Consider the following 20493-nt stretch of genomic DNA (forward strand, 5'->3'; position numbering starts at 1 on the left):
GAGGCAGCCAAAGACAAGAAAGTTAAAATAGAAAAATAAGTAAAAGTATGGTAGTAAACTCTCTAGTATTTTAAAGAATGAATCTCAACTTCTAAAGCATATTCACCCAAAGCTAAATTTACCAGAAGTGGATGGCTTCATGTAAGAAACCAATACAACATTCCTAGTGTTATTTCATCTGATTTGTAGTTGGTTAAAAACTATAATGTTTATTTTGATCAGTACTTCTTTTCTTTTTTGAAACAGGATCTCCCTCTGTCACCCCGGCTGGCGTGTGGTAGCATGATCATAGATTACTGCAGCCTCAAACTCCTGGGCACCAGTGATCCTCCTACCTCAGCCTCCTGAGTAGCTAGGACTACGAGCACTTGCCACTACCCCCAGCTCATTTTATTATTATTATTATTTATTTATTTTATGTATTTATTTAAGACAGAGTCTTACTCTGTCACCCAGGCTGGAGTGCAGTGGCACGATCTCAGCTCACTGGAAGCTCCACCTCCCGGGTTCACGCCATTCTCCTGCCTCAGCCTCCCAAGTAGCTGGGACTACAGGTGCCCACCACCACACCCAGCTAATTTTTTGTATTTTTAGTAGAGACAGGGTTTCACCGTGTTAGCCAGGATGATCTCGATCTCCTGACCTCGTGATCCGCCCATCTCGGCCTCCCAAAGTGTCATTTTATTAATTTTTTTTGCTTGAAACAGGATCTTGCTATGTTGCTCAGGCTGGTATCCAACTCTGGGCCTCAAGCAATCCTCCCTCCTCAGCCTCCCAATATGCTGGGATTATCAGCATGAGCCACCGTGCCTGGCCAGTGCTTTGATTTCTAAAGTCATGTTATACTAGCTACTCCTTAGAATTATTTTAGCACTCTCCTGTATTCTCATACTGCAGGGGCTAGAAGTTTGGGAGCCACATTAACTCAAAATCCCTTGCTGGTAGGATTTCAGTTGAGATTCCACCAAAGTGAAGACTTACAGGAGATTTAAAAGGCAGAAGGGAATGGAATCCCTTCTTCTTTCCACAGAAGTTCAGACTTCACAGCAATGGCAGCAGCAGTTTCCTTTTTGGGTCTTATGGTCTACAGTCAGGCTTCAGCTGGAATGGGGGCAGCACCTGCCTACAATTTCCTAGTGTGTGGGAGGACCTCTGCTTTCTGCTTGATCTTCTTCTGGTTTTTCCTACAATTTTGTAAGCACCCTGCAAAACATTATTTTCTCCTCAATAATTTATATTTTTCTCATTGAACTCTGATTCTTACAAATGAGAAGTCAGAAGAGAAAATTTTCCTTTTTAAAAATATCTAGAGCTATGTTTCTCAATTAAGATAACTACAAAACATATTGATTTGAAACTCCCAAAATATTTGCTAACATGTAATTCAGAACAACAAAAGTTTTCTTTCATGAATTTTGGGATATACAAAAAACGGGAAAGAAAAGTACAGATAATAATGGAGTCGGGCTGTGTGGGTGGCAGCAGGGTTGAAGGTTCACCTTATAAATACTGTATGACACAGGCCCATTTGTACAAGTTTCTACCACTGGGTAGAAGTAGAGAAGGGCTAAGTTCTGGCATGGGTAAGGGAACAAAGGACACTAGACTACCATCTTGCAGTTTTCTATTTCTCTTTAGTATTCTTCAAACATGTATAAAGAATTGTGGCTGTTTTGTTTGGTTGTTTGTTTCCAACATACCTAATACTAGAAGAATTAACCTCTTGCCCATATCCTTCACTAAGTCTATATGAAGGTTAGCTGTTATCCTTCTAGTCTAACATTTAGGTCATTTTAAAAAATAACAGGCTGAATGCGGTGGCTCACACCTGTAATCCCAGCTCTTTGGGAGGGCTAGGCGGGCAGATCACTTGAGGTCAGGGATTCAAAACCAGCCTGGCCAACATGGTGAAACCCAGTCTCTACTAAAAATGCAAAAAAATTAGCTGGGTGTGGTGGTGGGCTCCTGTAATCCCAGCTACTAGGAAGGCTGAGGCATAAGAATCACTTGAACCCAGGAGATGGAGGTTGCAGTGAGCTGAGATGGCACCACTGCACTCCAGCCTGGGTTACAGAGCAGGACTCCATCTCAAAAAAGACAAAACAAACAAGCAAACAAAACAAAACAAAAACAAAAAACAGTGTTATTAAGAAATAATATAAACATTTTAAAAATTCACCTTTTTAAAGAATATAATTCAGAAGTTGTTAGTATTATTATATTCACAGAATTATGCAACTGTCACACTATCTAATTTCAAAATGTCATCACATTTAAAGGAACTTTGTTGTTCCTTTGATTACTCATTAGTAAACATTGCCCATTTCACTTTATCTCAGCTCCTGGTAAACACTAATCTACTTTCAATCTTAATGGATTTGCTCTTCTGGGCTTTTTCGCAAATGAAATTATATAATAGGTACAGTTTTGTGATTGGCTTCTTTTATTCAGCATAACATTTTAAAAATTAATCCATGATGCAGCCAACCTCAGTGCTTCACTTTTTGTTACTGCCAAATAATATTTGGTCATATGGATATACCACATTTTCGTTATTTGTTAATCAATTGATGGATATTTGAGTTGCTTCCATTTTTCACCTATTGTGAATAATGCTGCTATGAACATTGGCATTCAGGTTTTTTTTGCAGACATGTGTTTTCAGTTCTCTTAGTTATATACCTACATAAGAGTAGATTGCGGAATCATATGTTAGCTGTAAGTTTAACATATTGAGAAACCGTTAACCTTTTTTCCAGAATGGCAATACCATTGCACAATCCTATCAGCACTATATGAGGGTTATATCTACAAATCACTGTCAACACTTATGATTTTCTTTTTTTTTTTTTGAGATGGGGTCTTGCACTGTCACCCAGGCTGGAGTGCAGTGGTGCAATCTCAGCTCACTGCAAGCTCCACCTCCTGGATTCATGCCATTCTCCTGCCTCAGCCTCCCGAGTAGCTGGGACTACAGACGCCTGCTACCACACTCAGCTAATTTTTTGCATTTTTAGTACAGACAGGGTTTCATCGTGTTAGCCAGGATGGTCTTGATCTCCTGACCTCGTGATCTGCTGGCCTTGGCCTCCCAAAGTGCTGGGATTACAGGCGTGAGCCACTGTGCCTGGCCAACACTTACTATTTTCGAACTAGTGGGTTATAAGTATTATCTCATTGTGATTTTGATTTGCATTTCCTTAATGACTAATGATGTTGAAAATCTTTTCATGCACTTATGGTCCAGTGTCATATAGTTTATATAACTTGTAAATATGTTCTTCATTCTATGGGCTGTGGTCAGTTTCTCAATGGTGCCCTTTGAAGCACAAAAGTTTTTAATTTTGATGAAGTGCAATGTGTCTGTTTTTCTCTTTTGTTATTTTTGTTTTGGTGTCATATCTAAGAAACCAGCACATATTCCAAGGACGCAAAGATTTACTCCTGTGATTTCTTCTAAGAATTTTATAGTTTTAGCTCTTATATTTAGGTCTTTGATCCATTTTGAATTAATTTTTAAATATGGTGTGATGTGGGGGTACAACTTCATTCTTTTGCATGTGGATATCTAGTTATCACAGCAGCATTTGTTGAAGACTATTCCTTCTACTACTGAGTTGTATTGGTACCCTTGTCAAAAATTTGACCATAAAAATAAAAGTTTATTTCTGGATTCTCAAACTATTTCATTGATCTATCTGTCTATTTAAACCTTAGTGCCATGCCACCATGATTATTATAGCATTGTAGTAAATTTTGAAATCAAGTAGTTTGAGTCGCCCAATTTAGTTCTTTTTCAAGACTGTTTTGCTTATTCTGAGTCTTTTACATTTTCACATGAAATTTAGGATCATCTTGTCAATTTCTGCACAAGAGCCAGCTGAAATTTTGTTAAGCGTTAAACTGAAACTGTAAATCAGTTTAGGGAGTATTGCCATTTTTAAAAAGTTAAGTCTTTCAATCAATCAATGTGGGATGTCTTTCCATTTATTTAGGTCTTCCTTCATTAATTTCTTTCAATAATGCTTTTATGGTTTTCAGCATACAAAGCCTACACTTCTCATGTTAAAGTTTTTTCCCAAGTATTTTATTATTTTTGATGCTAGTTTAAATGGAATTCTTTTCTTAACTTCATTTTAATATTGTTCATTGTTCGTGTATAGAAATATAATTGATACAGGTAGATTGATATTGTAACTTAAAACCTTGCTAGATTTGTTAATTCTGATAGCATTTTTTTTTTTTAACTTTTAGGTTCAGGAGTACATATGCAGGTTTATTATATTTTTAAAATTCTGGGCCGGGCGCGGTGGCTCAAGCCTGTAATCCCAGCACTTTGGGAGGCCGAGACGGGCGAATCGCGAGGTCAGGAGATCGAGACCATCCTGGCTAACACGGTGAAACCCCGTCTCTACTAAAAATACAAAAACTAGCCGGGCGAGGTGGCGGGCGCCTGTAGTCCCAGCTACTCGGGAGGCTGAGGCAGGAGAATGGCGTCAACCCGGGAGGCGGAGCTTGCAGTGAGCTGAGATCCGGCCACTGCACTCCAGTCCGGGCCACAGAGCGAGACTCCGCCTCAAAAAAAAAAAAAAAAAAAATTCTGTATCATGGGGGTTTAGTGTACAAAGTATTTTGTCAGACAGGTAATTAGCATAATACCAAACAGGTAGTTTATCAGTCCTCTTCCTCTTCCCATTCTCCACCCCAGGTAGCCTCTGGTGTCTCTTCCCTTCTTTGTGTCCATGTGTACTCAATGTTTAGCTCCTACTTATAAGTGAGAACATGTGGCATTTGGTTTTCTGTTCCTGCATTAGTTCACTTAAGATAGTGGCCTCTAGATCCATTCATGTTGAGGCAAAATATATAATCTTATTCCTTTTTATGGCTGTGTAGTATTCCATGGTATATAGGTACCACTTTATCCAGTCTACTGTTGATGAGCACCCAGGTTGATTCCATGTCTTTACTATAGTGAATAGTGCTCCAACAAACATACGAGTGCATGTGTCTGTAAGGTAGAATGATTTCTGTTCCTTTGGGTATATATCCAATAATGGGATTCCTGGGTCAAATGGTAGTTCTGTTTTGAGGAATTGCCACACTGCTTTCCACAGTGGCTAAACTAATTTACATTCCCACCAATAGAGTATAAACATTGTCTTTCCATTGCAACCTCACCAGTGTCTGATATTTTTCAACTTTTTAATAATAGCCATTCTGACTGGTATAAGATGGTATCTCACTGTGGTTTAGATTTGCATTTCTCTAATGATCAGCCATATTGAGCTTCTTTAAATATGCTTGTTGGCATTGTGTATGTCTTCTTTTGAAAAGTGTCTGTGTCTGTGTTTTTCGTATACTTTTTAATGGAGTTCTTGGGGTTTTGCTGGTTAATTTGTTTAAGTTCCTTAAAGATTCTTGATGTTAGATCTTTGTCAAATGGTAGTTTGGAAATATTTTTCCCTAACCTGTAGGTTGTCTGTTTACTCTGTCGATAGTTTCTTTTGCTGTGCAGAAGCTCTCTAGTTTATTTAGGTGCAATTTGTCAATTCTGTTTTGTTGCAATTGCTTTTGGCATCTTCATGATGAAATCTTTGCCAAGGCCTTTGCCAGAATGGTATTCCCTAGGTTTTCTTCTAGAATTTTTACATTTTTAGGTTTTACATTTAAGTCTTTAATCTATGTTGAGTTTATTTTTGTGTATGGTATGTGGAAAGGGTCCAGCTTCATATCTTCTATATATGGCTAGCCAGTTATCCCAGCACAATTTATTGAATAGGGAGTCCTTTCCTCATTACTTGTTTTTGTCAACTTTATCAAAGATCAGATTGTCATAGGTGTGTGGCCTTATTTCTGGGCTCTCTATTCTGTCCATTGGTGTATGTGTCTTTTTTTCTACTAGTACCATGCTGTTTGGGTTGCTGTAGATTTGTAGTATAGTTTGAAGTTAAGTAACATGATGTTCCAAGTTTTGTTCTTTTCACTTAGGATTACCTTGGCTATGTGAGGTCATTTTTTGGTTCCATATGAATTTTAAAATCTTTTTCTTTCTAATTCTGGGATGAATGTCATTGGTAGTTTGATAGGAATAACAGAGTCTGCAAATCTATTTGGGCAGTATAGCCACTTTAACAATATTGATTTTTCCTATCCATGAGCATGGAATGTTTCTCCATTTGTTTGTGTCACTTCTGATTTCTTTGAGAAGTGTTTTGTAATTCTCATTTTACATGTCTTTCACCTCCCTGATTAGCTGTATTCCTTGGTATTTTATTCTTTTTGTGGCTATTGTGAATAGGATTGCATTCTTGATTTGGTTCTCAGCTTGGATGTTGTTGATACATGGAAATGCTACTGATTTTTTCTACATTAGTTTTGTATCTTGAAACATTGCTAAAGTTGTTTATCAGACCTAGGAGCTTTTGGCCAGGGACTATGGAGTTTTCTAGACATAGAATCATATCATCTGTAAATAGAGATAGTTTGATTTCTTCTCTTCTTATTTGGATGCCTTTTCTTTCTTTCTCTTGCCTGATTGCTCTGGATAGGACTTCTAGTACTACTTTGAATAGGAGTGGTGAGAATGGGCATCTTTTTCTTGTTCTGTTTCTCAAGGGGAATGCTTTCAGCTTTTGTTCATTCAGCATAATGTTGGCTATGGGTTTGTCATAAATTGCCCTTATTATTATGAGGTATGTTTCTTCAATGCCTAGTTTGTTGAGAGTTTTTAACACGAAGGGATGTTGAATGTTATTGAAAGCCTTTTCTGCATCTATTAAAATGATTATGTGGTTTTTGTTTTTACTACTCTTTATGTGATTATTCACATTTATTGATTTATGTATGTTGAACCAACCTTGCATTCCAGGGAAAAAGCCTACTTGATTGTGGTGGATTAGCTTTTCGATGGGCTGCAGGATTTGATTTGCTAGAATCTTGTTGAGGAATGTTGTATTTATATTTATCAAGAATATTGGCCTCTAGTTTACTTTGTGTGTGTGTGTGTTGCAGCCAGATTTTGGTGTCAGGATGACGCTATATTAGCCTCATAGAATGAGTTAGGGAGGAGTCCCTCCTCAATTTTTTGGAATAGTTTCAGTAGGAATAATACCAGCTCTTTTTTATACACCAAGTAGAATTTAGCAGTGAATCCCTCTGGTCCTGGGCTTTATCTGGTTCATAGACCTTTTATTACTGATTCCATTTTGGACCTCATTAATGGTCTGTTCAAGGATTCAACTTTTTCCTGGTTCAACGTTGGGAGGTTGTATGTTTCCAGGAACTTATCCATTTCTTCTAGGTTTTCTAGTTTGTGTGCATAGAGGTATTGTAATAATCTATGAGAGTTTTCGTATTTCTGTAAGTTTAATAGTAATGTCCCCTTTGTCATTCTGATTATGTTTATTTGGATCTTCTCTCTTTTTTCTTTATTGGTCTAGCTAGTGGTCTATCAATATTATTTATTCTTCCAAAAAGACAACTCCCAGATTTGTTGATCTTTTGTATGGTTTTTTGCATCTCAATTTCCTTCAGTTAGCTCTGATTTTGGTTATTTATTGTTGTCTGCTAGATTTAGGATTGGTTTTCTCTTGTTTCTGTGGGATATTAGGTTGTTAATTTGCAGTCTTTCTAACTTTTGGATGTGGGCATTTAGCACTATAAAATTCCCTCATAACACTGCTTTAGCTGTGTCTCAGAGATTCTGGTATGTTGTATCTTTTTCTCACTTGTTTCAAAGTATTTCTTGATTTCCACCTTAATTTCTTTGTTTGCCCAAAAGTCATTCAGGAGGAGGTTGTTTAATTTCCATGTAATTGTAGGGGTTTGAGCAATTTTCCTAGTATTGATTTCTATTTTTATTGTGCTGTGGTCCAAGAGTATGTTTGGTATGATTTTTTTTTTTTTTTCATTTGCTGAGGTTTGTTTTATGGCTGATTTGTGGACAATTGTACAGATATTCCATGTGCAATGAGAAGAATGTATGTGCTATTGTTTTGGGGTGGAGGGTTCTCTAGATGTCTATTAGGCCCATTTTGTCAAGTGTCGAGTTTAGGTCCCAAATATCTCTGTTGGTTTTCTGCCTTGATAATCTGTATAATACTGTCTGTGGGGTGTTGAAATCTCCCACTATTATTGTGTGGTTGTATAAGTTTCTTTGTAGGTCTCTAAGAACTTGCTTTACGAATCTGGATGCTCCTGTGTTGGGTACATATATATTTAGGATAGTTAGGTCTTCTTTTTGAATTGAACCTTTTACCACTATGTAGTACCCTTCTTTGTCTTTTTTGACTGTGATTGGTTTAAAAATCTATTTTGTCTGAAATTAGAAAAGCAACCTCTGCTCTTTTCTGATTTCTGTTTACTTGGTAGATTTTTCTCCATCCCTTTACTTTGAGCCTATGGGTGTTATTGTATGTGCGACATCATACAGTTGTGTCTTGCTTCTTTATCCAACTTCCCACTTTAATTGGGGTATTTAGCCTGTTTACATTCAAGGTTAATACTAATATGTGCAGATTTGATCCTGTCTTCATGTTATTAGCTGATTGTTACATAGATTTGATGGCATATTTGGTCTGGTGGTAACAAATTCCCTTAGCATTTGCTTGTCTGAAAAGGATCTTATTTCTCCCTCACTTATAAAGTTTACTTTGGCTGGAAATGAAATTCTTCAGATGAATTTATTTCCTTTAAGAATGTTGAATATAGGCCCCTACTTTCTTTGGGATTGTAGGATTTCTGTTGAAAGGTCCACTGTTAGCATGATGGAGTTCCCTTTGTATGTGACTTGCCCCTTCTCTCTAGCTGCCTTTAACATTTTTTCTTTCACATCAATCTTGGAGAATCTAGTAACTATGTGTCTTGGGGATGGTCATCTTGTATAGTATCTCCCAGGGTTTCTCTGCATTTGCTGAATTTGAATGTTGGCCTCTCAAGCAAGGTTGGGGAAATTTTCATGGACGAGATCCTGAAATATGTTTACCAAGTTGCTTGCTTTCTCTCTTTCTCTTTCAGGGACAGCAATGAATCATAGATTTGATCTCTTTACAAAATCCCATATTTCTTAGAGATTTTATTCATTCTACTTTATGTTTTTTTTCTGTATTTTTGTCTGACTGAGTTGTTTCGAACAACTGGTCTTCAAGCTCCAAGATTCTTTCCTCAGCTTGGTTGATTCTGCTATTAGTATTTGCAATTGTATGATGAATTTTTTTTTTTTTTTTTTGAGATGTAGTCTCGCTCTGTCACCCAGGCTGAAGTGCAGTGGCACGATCTTGCCCGCTGCAAGCTCTGCCTCCCTGGTTCACACCATTCTCCTGCCTCAGCCTCCTGAGTAGCTGGGACTACAGGAGCCCACCACCATGCCCGGCTAATTTTTTGTACTTTTAGTAGAGATGGGGTTCCACCATGTTAGCCAGGATAGTCTCGGTCTCCTTACCTTGTGATCCACCTGCCCTGGGATTACAGAGTGCTGGGATTACAGGTGTGAGCCACTGCACCCTGCCCATATTATGAAATTTTTGAAGTGAGCTTTTCAGCTCAATTATGTCAGTTTGGTTCTTTCTTAAAATGACCATTTCATCTTTCATCACCTGTATCAATCCTTAGATTCCTTGGATTGGGTTTCAACTTTCTCCTGAATGTAGATGCCCTTTGTTCCTGTCCATATTCTGAACTCTATTTCTGCCATTTCAACCATTTCATCCTGATTAAAAACCATTGCTGGAAAATTTGCATGGTTGTTCAGAGACAAGAAGGCACTCTGGCTTTTGGAGTTACTAGAGTTATTGCAGTGATTCTTTGTCATCTCTGTTGGATTATGTTCCTTCAGTCTTCAAAGTTGCTGTCCTTTGGATGGGTTGTTTTTGGCTTTTATCTTCTTTGATGCCCTTGGAAGTTTGATTGTGGTATAAGGTGGGTTCAGTTGACTGGGTTCATTTCTGGAAGATTTTAGTAGGCCAAGGTCCAGCTCAGCATGCCTGGTCTGTGTGCTCTAACTCTGTGGGCTCATACCAGGCCTCCAGATTTGTTCTGTGGCCCCTCATCGTTAGTAACCTGCTACACTGGAGGGGCTCAGGTGTTCCTGGTCTGCTAGCCACAATACTATGATGGGTGGTGCCAGCCAAAGCACTTCATCAGGGTGGTGGCACTGGCATCCATGCACACTCACATGTGCCCACAGTCGTGGCAGCATGGCAGGGTGCATGTGCATTGCCAGGGATGGGGAACCAGCAGAAGCAGGACTGTAGTGTTCCTGCATGTGCTTGCAGCAGTGACTGGGCACAGGTGGAAGTGATTGCTGGTGTCCATACTTGCACTTGCAATGGCAGTGGTGGCATTCTAGGCAAGGCACTGGTGGGTGCAAGGCTGCTGGCTTCTGTGCATATGTTCACAGAGGCAGCAGTGTGGCAGTGTTGATTGGTAACAGATTGCCATCATCCATGACCTCATTCAAGCCAGTGATAGTGTTGGTATAGGACAGCAGGGCTGCTGGCACCTGTGTGTGCATTTACACTAGTGGTGGTGTCATTGCAAAGGCGGTGGGCAGGGACACTGGTGTCTGTGCACTCATTTACACCAACAGCAGTGGTGTGGAGTTGCTGGTGGAGCCATGGAGTTGCTGACATCCATGAGTGCCCGTGTGTCAGTGGAATGTCAGCAGGTCGCATTCATGCCAGCAGCAGAGGCACAACAGAGTGCAAGTGCACGTGTTTGTCAGCGGAGGAGGGAAGAAGAGGTCAGCCTGTGTTCATGCTCCAGCAAAGCAGTAAGGGGGTGGCCATGGGCAAGCATGTGCTGGCAAAGCAGCACAGCGGAGGCTACAGTGGGAGGAGGGTGCAGGTGGGCTGGTGCATGTTAGTGGGGATTGCTCTGCTGGAGCTCTCTGATTATCAGGCAGAGTCTTCCAGCAAAAGAGCTATAATGAGGGCACCCAGGAAGCACCCTGGTTGGGCAGCTGAGGCTGGGCTTTCTGCGGGCATGACCAGGCTAGGGTCCTGAGAATAGCCTGGGCACTCAGATAGGACTGGACTTATCTCACCAGAGAGCTTGTGTTGCTCTCTCTAGGTCAGACAGTCACCCTGTGGCCCAAGTGTCCTAGAGGAGCATGGCAAGCCTTGGAAGATGGGCGTCCCTGGCCATGTTCCACTGCAGACATTCCCTCGCCAAACCCTCTGGGCTCCATGCAGCCTGGAGTCCTGCTCCTACCACCTCTTTAAGCAGCTCTCTTTGCCTGCTCAAGTGTCCATGGGGGTTATGGGGTTTCCTACCACCTGAATTCCAGAGGTCTGTGGCAAGAGTTGGACGTTCCTCAACTATTCAACTCACCCCTTCCCCAGAAGTTGCTGAGAGCCCAGAACGAATCCCGGTGCTCAGTAGCTCCATGCAGCGTTCCCAGCTTCCTCCTCCTTCAGCCCAGTGTCTGCATCCTCCCTCTGTCCAGGCTCAATGCATTCCCTTCAAAGATCTGCTTAGAGTGTGCCAGTCTTCCCAATGCCCTAGTCTCTCGGTGGCAGATGTTGTTGCTGGCTGTGTCTACTCCGCCTTCTTGGCTCGAAATTATGATAGTATTTTAGTGGATTCTTTAAGATTATGTATACATGCCTTCTGTGAATAGGGAGAGCTTTACTTCTTCCTTTTCAATCTGATGCCTTTCATTTATTCTTCTTGCCAATTACCCTGTCTATAACTGAGAGTCCAATGCTGAATTAAAGTGACAACAGCAGACATACCTATGCTGTTCCCAGCTGTAGGGGGAATCATTCATCATTTTGCCATCAAAATATAACGTTTACCAGGAATGGTGGTGCATGCCTATAGTCATAGCTACAAGGGGGGCTGAGGCAGGAAGATTGCTTGAGCCCAGGAGTTTGAGGCTGTGGTGAGCAATGATCACACTTGTGAATAGCCACTGGACTCCAGCCTGAGCAACATAGACCCATCCTAAAAAGTAAAAAAAAAAAAAAAAAAAAAAAGACAAAAGTACAAAATCAGTGTTACTGGGCCGAATCAAGGTGTTAACAGGGCCATGCTTGCTCTAGAGACTCTAGAGGAGAATCCATCTGCTGCCTCTTCCAGCTTATGGTGGCTGCCAACATTTTCCTTTTTCTCTTGTGACTGCATCATTCAAATCTCTGCCTCCATGGTCATATTACCTTTTCTCTTCTGTCTGTTTCTGCTCTCTTTTATGAAGACACTTACGATTGCATTTAAGGCCATGCAAATAATCCAGGATCATCTCTCCATGTCAAGATGGTTGACTTAATAACACCTCAAAGACTGCCATGTGAGGTAATATTTACAAGTTCCAGGAATTCAGATGTGAATTTTTTTGGGAGGGGCTATTTTTTCACAAATTTTGGAAGAATTTGTGAAGGAGTAGTATTCATTCTTTTTTTTCAACATTTGATAGAATTCACCAGTGAAGCAATATGGAGAGAGCTCCAGCAAGCTTTTCTTTATGGCAAGTTTTTAAATGACATATCCAATTTCTTTACTTATTATATGTCTTTTCTAGTTTTCAGTTTCTTCTTGAGTCAATTCAGTGGATTGTGACTTTTTGGAATTTTGTTCATTGTATCTAAGTTACCTAATTTTTGTTATATGGTCATTTGTGTATTCCCTTATAATCTTATGTATTTCCTTCAGATCAAAGTGATTTCCTGTCTTTCATTTCTGATTTTAGTAATTTAAATTTTCTTTTTGTCTTGATCAATCTAGCTAAAGGTTGTCAATTTTCTTGATTGCATAAAAAAATCAGACTTCATTTTCATTAATTTCTGTATTGCTTATCTGTTTTCTATTTATTTATTTCTACTCTGATATTTATTATTTATTTTACTGGTGCTTTTTATTTCTTCATACGGATTCAAGTTACTCTGCAATGTCCTTTCATTTCAATTGAAAGACTCCCTTTAGTATTTTTAGTAGGGCAAGTCTGCTAGCAACAAACTCTCTCCATTTTTATTTATTCTTAGAATGCCTATTTCTTCTTCATTTTGAAAGGATAGTTTTGTCAAATATTGTATTCTTGGTTGATAGTCTTTTAATTCCAGTGCTTTGAATACATTAAACCTCTGCCTTCTGGCCTCCCTGGTTTCTACTGAGAAATTAGCTGTTAACCAAATTGAAAATTTTTTTATGTGATGAGTTGGTTCTCTCTTCTTTCTATATTCTGTCTTCTTGCTTATCCCTCAACAGTTTGATTAGGATATGTCTAGATATGTATCTCTTTGAGTTTATTTTACTTGGAGTTTGTTAAGCTTTTCAAATGTTATATTAGTCCATTTTCACACTGCTAATAAAGACATACCCAAGACTGGGAAGTTTACAAAGGAAAGAAGTTTAACGGAGAACTCACAGTTCTGCGTGGCTGGCGAAGCCTCACAATCATGGTGGAAGGCAAGGAGGAGCAAGTCACATCTTACATGTATGACAGCAGGCAAAAAGAGAGCATGTGTAGGAAAACTCCCGTTTTTAACCTTATCAGAACTTGTGAGATCCATTCACTATAATGAGAACAGCATGGGAAAGACCTGCTCCTATGATTCGGTCATCCCCCACTGGGTCCCTCCCACAACAAGTAGGAATTACAGGAGCTAAAGATGAGATTTCGGTGGGGACACAGAGCCAAACCATATGAAATGTGTAGATTAATTATTTTCAGCTAATATGGGAAGCTTTGAATGTTATTTCCTCAAACATTCTTTCACCCTCTTTCACTTTCTCCCCTCCATCTGGGAATCCCATTATGCATTTGTTGACATACTTCATGGTGTCCTTCTGTCTCTGAGGCTCATTGTTCTTTTGTTCTTTTTGTCAAACTAGAAAACCTCAATTGATCTATCTTCAAGTGAAAAGAGGCTGAGAATAGAGCAAGTTAAAATGCCACAAAGCTCACTGTTTTACCAAGATTTAGTCATTTTTCTTGAATAAATGCTCATCAAATGTTCACATCCTAATTAATTTCCAAATTTCTGAAAATGTTGATTTTGACCATTTTTGCCAACATCCTCATTGCTTCTGTATCTCGAGAAGTAGATTTTCCAGGGTTATTACTCCACTATTCTGGAATTACAATCTTAGATCATATTCTATTAAAGGAGCATCTTTCTTCTTCCTGATCTTAAGTTACATCACCATGCCCTCTCCTATTCTCTTTGGCATGGGAAGTATCAAGCCCTGCTACCCCTTAGCAGATCTCTGACATTTTGGGCTTTAAAAAGTTTTACTGTAACTGGTATGGAAAGAGCAAGTCAAACACACTCAGTTTTTATCATTCTTTTTTCTCAGCAATGAGAAAGTAAGTATAGAGAGAAAAGAAAGAAGGAAAAGCTAAATTCAGATAGTCTTTCTTTGCTATAGACTTCGGATTTTTTTAATGACAGTTTTGTTTGCATTACTGATTTTCTGTTATCAGCCCAAAACTGTAATTGGATCAAACATTGGATCTATAATTATACATAATATATATAACATAAATAGTAAGCATGTGTAGGGTTAAACTGTAACACACCTAAAGACATGATGAAATTGAGGGGAAAATTATAATAAGATAGATTCCAATGACATGAAATTTGAGTATTTTACATTTTGCATCATTTAAAAAATAAACTATAGCAGTAAGCCTAACAGTTCGATGTTGCCTAACTATATCTTATCACATCCATGACAGCATTGTTTAATTTATTGCATACTTGTATAACCTTATTTTTATGAAGCTGTATTCTACATAGTCTCCTCTTAAACTTGTACAGTATAAAACACTGTGTTTCTCTGTGTGTGAGCACCACCAAGAGCTAGAAAAGACAGCCTTTCCTGACATTTGATTATTCACTAAGACTAATATGGCAAGTGATATGGACAAACAAAGGCAGGCTGAGCTCATTCCACATCACCTTTCAAGATAGAACAAAGAACCTGCCTTTTTTTAATCAGTTGAGGAAATATGATATGATCATCATTAAGGAATATAAATGAAGCAAAATGATGCTATCTTAGCATTCTGAATCTTTACCTAGATGAATACATGACTATAGCTGCCAGGAGGAAACAGATACCAGCTCTGTAGTTAAACCTAACTACATGTTAAAATTAAATATATCTTGGATAAACAATATAAAACATGGCTAATGATTGCTTATTACAATCATTTATACAACTTTAAGATGTTCATAGAAAATATCATTAACTATCCTCTCCATTTGTGCTTCTATCTGCTAAATATATGGCTTATTTGTCATCAGGTCTTCTACTTATTCACAGTTTTTTTCCATTTATAGCCGATGTATTACTTTTCGAAATTTCAAATCATAAATTTATTTGAACACTGTAAGGTGTGCAATACTCTGCTAGATGGTCCACAAAGGAAAATATAAGTTAGAGTTTCTCTCATCAAGCAAACTAAAATCTCAATGTAGAGGGAGGATAGTGGCAGTGGGAAATAAGAAACATTTGTTCTGTGTTTTAACACTTACACAAAAATCTTAGGATGTTGATTCGGGACATTTGTGGACCCTCCCCCTCAAAAAAGAAAAAAAAAAAACCGTTGGCATGTTTCTCTCCCTAATCTCTAAACGTGGCCTTTTGTCTGATTTTCAAATATAGTCATGGTAAGTTAATCATTCTTCAATAGATATTTTAGATAACACTAATTAAAACACATGCATTTAGTTTCTAAAGATGACATTCCCTCAAATACTCTCAGAAAGTACTTATGAAGTCACTAAAAAAAGAAAAAACTCCAGGCCCAAGGAGGACATTTCTGAAAGCAGTGGCACAAAGACAAAAAGTCTTTTGTAAATGTTGATTGGTAGAGTGAAATTTCACTTATAATATGAACGTTTTTCCTGGTACCTAAGAAAGCTGAAGAAATATTTACCTGCGATAAGTAAGATCTTTAGAACCAGACATTATTTAAATAATGTGTACCTACAAATAAAATACAAAACATTTTATTTGCTTATTGGCATTTTAGGTGACTATAATGACATAAGAGAACCAGAATAATGTTAAGATGAAAAAGACATAAAAGATGACAACAAAAAATATTTATAGAGGAGGGGACATCAGCAAGATGGCATAGTAGGGAAGCCTACACCCTCCTTCGCCAACAAACATACTGACTCAGCAACAAATTCGCTTTCTGAAAAGTTTACAAATTCCCTTTCTGAAAAACTCAAAAACTAATTGAAAGGCTGCTTTACCCCACGTAAATGCAAAACCAGACTCTGTAGTTGGTAGGGAGGTTTGGGACACCCTCTCACCAGAATCCCTAACCCTGACTCAGTGCTATATGATCTGAAAGAGACTACCTAGCCCCAGCTTCTCTCAGAGTAAAAAAAGAAATCGTGTAACTGAAGAACACAAAAACTGAACTAAAAATTTTACTAGAAGGGTTCAACATCAGATTAGATCAAGCAGAAGAAATGATAGCAAACTCACATACAGGTAATTGGAAATAGCTTAGTCAAAGGAACAAAAAGAAGAAGGAATTTAACAACTATCAGAAACTACTATGAACACCTCTATGCACACAAACTAGAAAACGTAGAAGAGAAGGATACATTCCTGGACACATACACCCTCCCAAGAGTGACCCAGGAAGAAACTGATTCTTGAACAGACCAAAAATGAGTTCCAAAATTGAGTCCGTAATAAATAGCCTACCAAACAAAAAAAGAAAGCCCAGGACAGATGGATTCACAGCTGATTTCTATTAGATGTACAAAGATGAGTTGGTACCACTCCTACTGAAACTATTCCAAGAAATTGAGGAGGAGGGACTCCTCCCCAACTCATTCTATGAGGCCGGCATTATTCTGATACCAAAATCTGGCAGAGACACAACAAATACAGAAAACTTCAGGACAATATCCTTGATAAACATTGATGCAATAATCCTCAACAAAATACTTGTAAACAGAATTTAGCAACACATCAAAAAGCATATCCACTGTTGATATGGTTTAGCTGTGTGCCCACCCAGATCTCAGTTTGAATTGTATCTCCCAGAATTTCCACATGTTGTGCGAGAGAGCCAGGGAAAGGTAATTGAATCATGGGAGTTGGTCTTTCCTGTGCTACTCTTGTGATAGTGAATAAGTCTCATGAGATCTGATGGGTTTATCAGGAGTTTCCACTTTTGCTTCTTCCTCATTTTCTTTTGCTGCCACCATGTAAGAAGTATCTTTCACCTCCCACCATGATATTGAGGCCTCCCCAGCCATGTGGAACTGTAAGTCCAATTAAACTTCTTTTTCTTCCCAGTCTCAGGTATGTCTTTATCAGCAGCATGAAGACAGATTAATACAGTAAATTGGTACCAGTAGAGTGGGGCATTGGTGAAAGATACCCAAAAACGTGGAAGCAACTTTGGAATTGGGTAACAGGCAGAAGATGGAACAGTTTGAGGGGCTCAGAAGAAAACAGGAAAATGTGGGAAAGTTTGGAACCTCCTAGAGACTTGTTGAATGGCTTTAAAAAAAATGTTCATAGTGATATGAACAATAAGGTCCAGGCTGATATGGTCTCAGATGGAGATGAGGAATTTGTTGGGAACTGGAGCAAGGATGACTCTTGTTATGTTTTAGCAAAGAGACTGGCAGCATTTTGCCTCTGCCCTAGAAATTTGTGGAACTCTGAACTTGAGAGAGATGATTTAGGGTATCTAGTGGAAGAAATTTCTAAGCAGCAAAGTGTTCAAAAGGTGACTTGGGTGCTGATAAAAGCATTCCATTTTAAAAGGGAAACAGAGCATGAAAGTTCAGGAAATTTGCAGCTTGATGCAGTAGAAAAGAAAAACCCATTTTTTGAGGAGAAATTCAAGCTGGCTGCAGAAATTTGTATAAGCAGCAAGGAGCCTAATGTTAATCCCCAAGACCATGGGAAAAATGTCTCCAGGCCATGTCAGAGACCTTCATGGTAGCTCCCACCATAACAGTCCTGGAAGCCCAGGAGGAAAAAGTGGTTTCATGGACCAGGCCCAGGGTTCTGGTGCTGTGTGCAGCCTAGGGACTTGGTACTCTGTGTCTCAGCTGCTCCAGCCATGGCTGAAAGGGTCTGACATGGAGCTCGGGCTATGGCTTCAGAGGGTGGGAGCCCCAAGCCTTGGCAGCTTCCATGTGGTGTTGAGCACAAGGAACGGGTACACACAAGTCAATAATTGATATTTGGGAACCTCTCCCTAGGTTTCAGAAGATGTATGGAAACACCTGGATGCCCTGGTAGAAATTTGCTGCAGGGGCAGGGACCTTGTGAAGAACCTCTGTTAGGGCAGCGTGGAAGGGAAATGTGGGGCCAGAGTCCCCACACAGAGTCCCTACTGGGGCACTGCTTAGTGGAACTGTGAGAAGAGGGCCACCATCTTCCAGAACCCAGAATGGTAGCTCCACTGACTGCACTGTACAACTGGAAAAGCCACAGACACTCAATGCCAACCCATGAAAGCAGCCAGGAGGGAGGTTGTACCCTGCAAAGCCACAAGGGCGGAGCTGCCCAAGACCATGGGAGCCCACTTTTTGCATCAGCATGACCTGGATATTAAGACCTGAGTCAAAGATCATTTTGGAGCTCTAAAATTTGACTGCTCTGCTCTGCTGGATTTTGGACTTGCATGGGGCCTATAATCCCTTTGTTTTGACCAATTTCTCCCATTTGGAATGGCTGTATTTACCCAATACCTGTACCCCCACTGTATCTAAGAAGTAATTAACTTGCTTTCAATTTTACAGTCTCACAGGCAGAAGGGACTTGCCTTGTCTCAGATGAGACTTTGGACTATGGACTTTTGGGTTAATGCAGAAATGAGTTAAGACTTTGGGTGACTGTTGGGAAGGCATGATTGGTTTCGAAATATGAGGACATGAGATTTGGAGGGTCCAGGGGTGGAATGATATGGTTTGGCTGTGTCCCCACCAAAATCTCAACTTGAATTGTATCTCCCAGAATTTTCACATGTTGTGGGAGAGACCCATGGGGAGGTAATTGAATCATGGGGGACGGTCTTTCTCATGCTATTCTCGTGATAGCGAATAAGCCTCTTGAGATCTGATGGATTTATCAGGGGTTTCCGTTTTTACTTCTTCCTCATTTTCCCTTGCTGCCACCATGTAAGAAGTGCTTTTCACCTCCCACCATGATTCTGAGGCCTCCCCAGCCATGTGGATCTGTAAGTCCAATTAAACCTCTTCCCAGTCTCGGGTATGTCTTTATCAGCAGCATAAAAACAGACTGATACAACTGTGATCAAGTAGACTTCATTCCTGTGATGCAAGACTGTTTCAACATATGCAAATTAATAAATAGATAAAAAGAACTAAAGACAAAAACCACATGATTATCCAATAGATGCGGAAAAGGCTTTTCATAAAATTCAACATCCCTTTATGTTAAAAATCTCAATAATCTAGGTATTGAAGGAACATACTGCAAAATAATAACAGTCATCTATGACACACTCATAGCCACCATTACACTGAATGGGGAAAAGCTGGAAGCATTCCCCCAGAATGCCAGCACATGATAAGGATGCCCTCTCTCACCACTCCTATTCAACATAGTATTAGAAGTCCTGGCCAGAGAAATCAGGCAAGAGAAAGAAATAAAGTACATCCAAATAGGAAGAGAGGAAGTCAAAATATCCCTGTTTGCAGATGACATAATTCTATATCTAGAAAACCCCATAGTCTCGACCCAAACCTCCTTCAGCTGATAAGCAACTTCAGCAAAGTTTCAGGATAAAAAAATCAATGGACAAAAATCACTAGCATTCCTATACATCAATAACAGCCAAGCCAAGGACCAAATCAGGAACACAATCCCATTCAAAATTGCCACAAAAAGAATAAAATACCTAGAAATACAGCTAATCAGAGAGGTAAAAGAGCTCTACAATACGAATTATAAAATATTGCTCAGAGAAATCAGAGAAGACATAAACAAATGCAAAAACATGTCATTCTCATGGACAGGAAGAATCAATATCATTAAAATGGCCATACTGCCCAAAACAATTTACAGATTCAATGCTATTCTTATCAAACTACCAATGACATTCTTCACAGAACTAGAAAAACTATTTAAAAATTCATATAGAACCATAAAAGGATAGCCAAGGCAATCCTAAGAAAAAGAAGAAAGCTGGAGGCATCACATTACCTGACTTCATGCTGTACTATAGGGCTACAGTAACCAAAACACCATGGTACTGGTACAATACAGACACATACATCAGTGGAACAGAATAGAGAGCCCAGAAATAAAGCCAAACATGTACAACCATCTAGATTTTGACAAAACTGACAAAAACAAGCAATGAGGAAAGGACTCTCTATTCAATAAATGGTGCTGGGACAACCACCATATGCAGAAGATTGAAACTGTACCCCTTCCTTACATCATATACAAAAATCAACTCAAGATAGATTAAAGACTTAAATGTAAAACCCAAAACTATAAAAACCCTGGAAGCCAACCAAGGCAATACCATCCTGA

The sequence above is a fragment of the Trachypithecus francoisi genome, unplaced genomic scaffold, assembly GCF_009764315.1.
Source record: "Trachypithecus francoisi isolate TF-2019V2 unplaced genomic scaffold, Tfra_2.0 Lachesis_group17, whole genome shotgun sequence".
Classification (NCBI taxonomy): Eukaryota; Metazoa; Chordata; class Mammalia; order Primates; family Cercopithecidae; genus Trachypithecus; species Trachypithecus francoisi.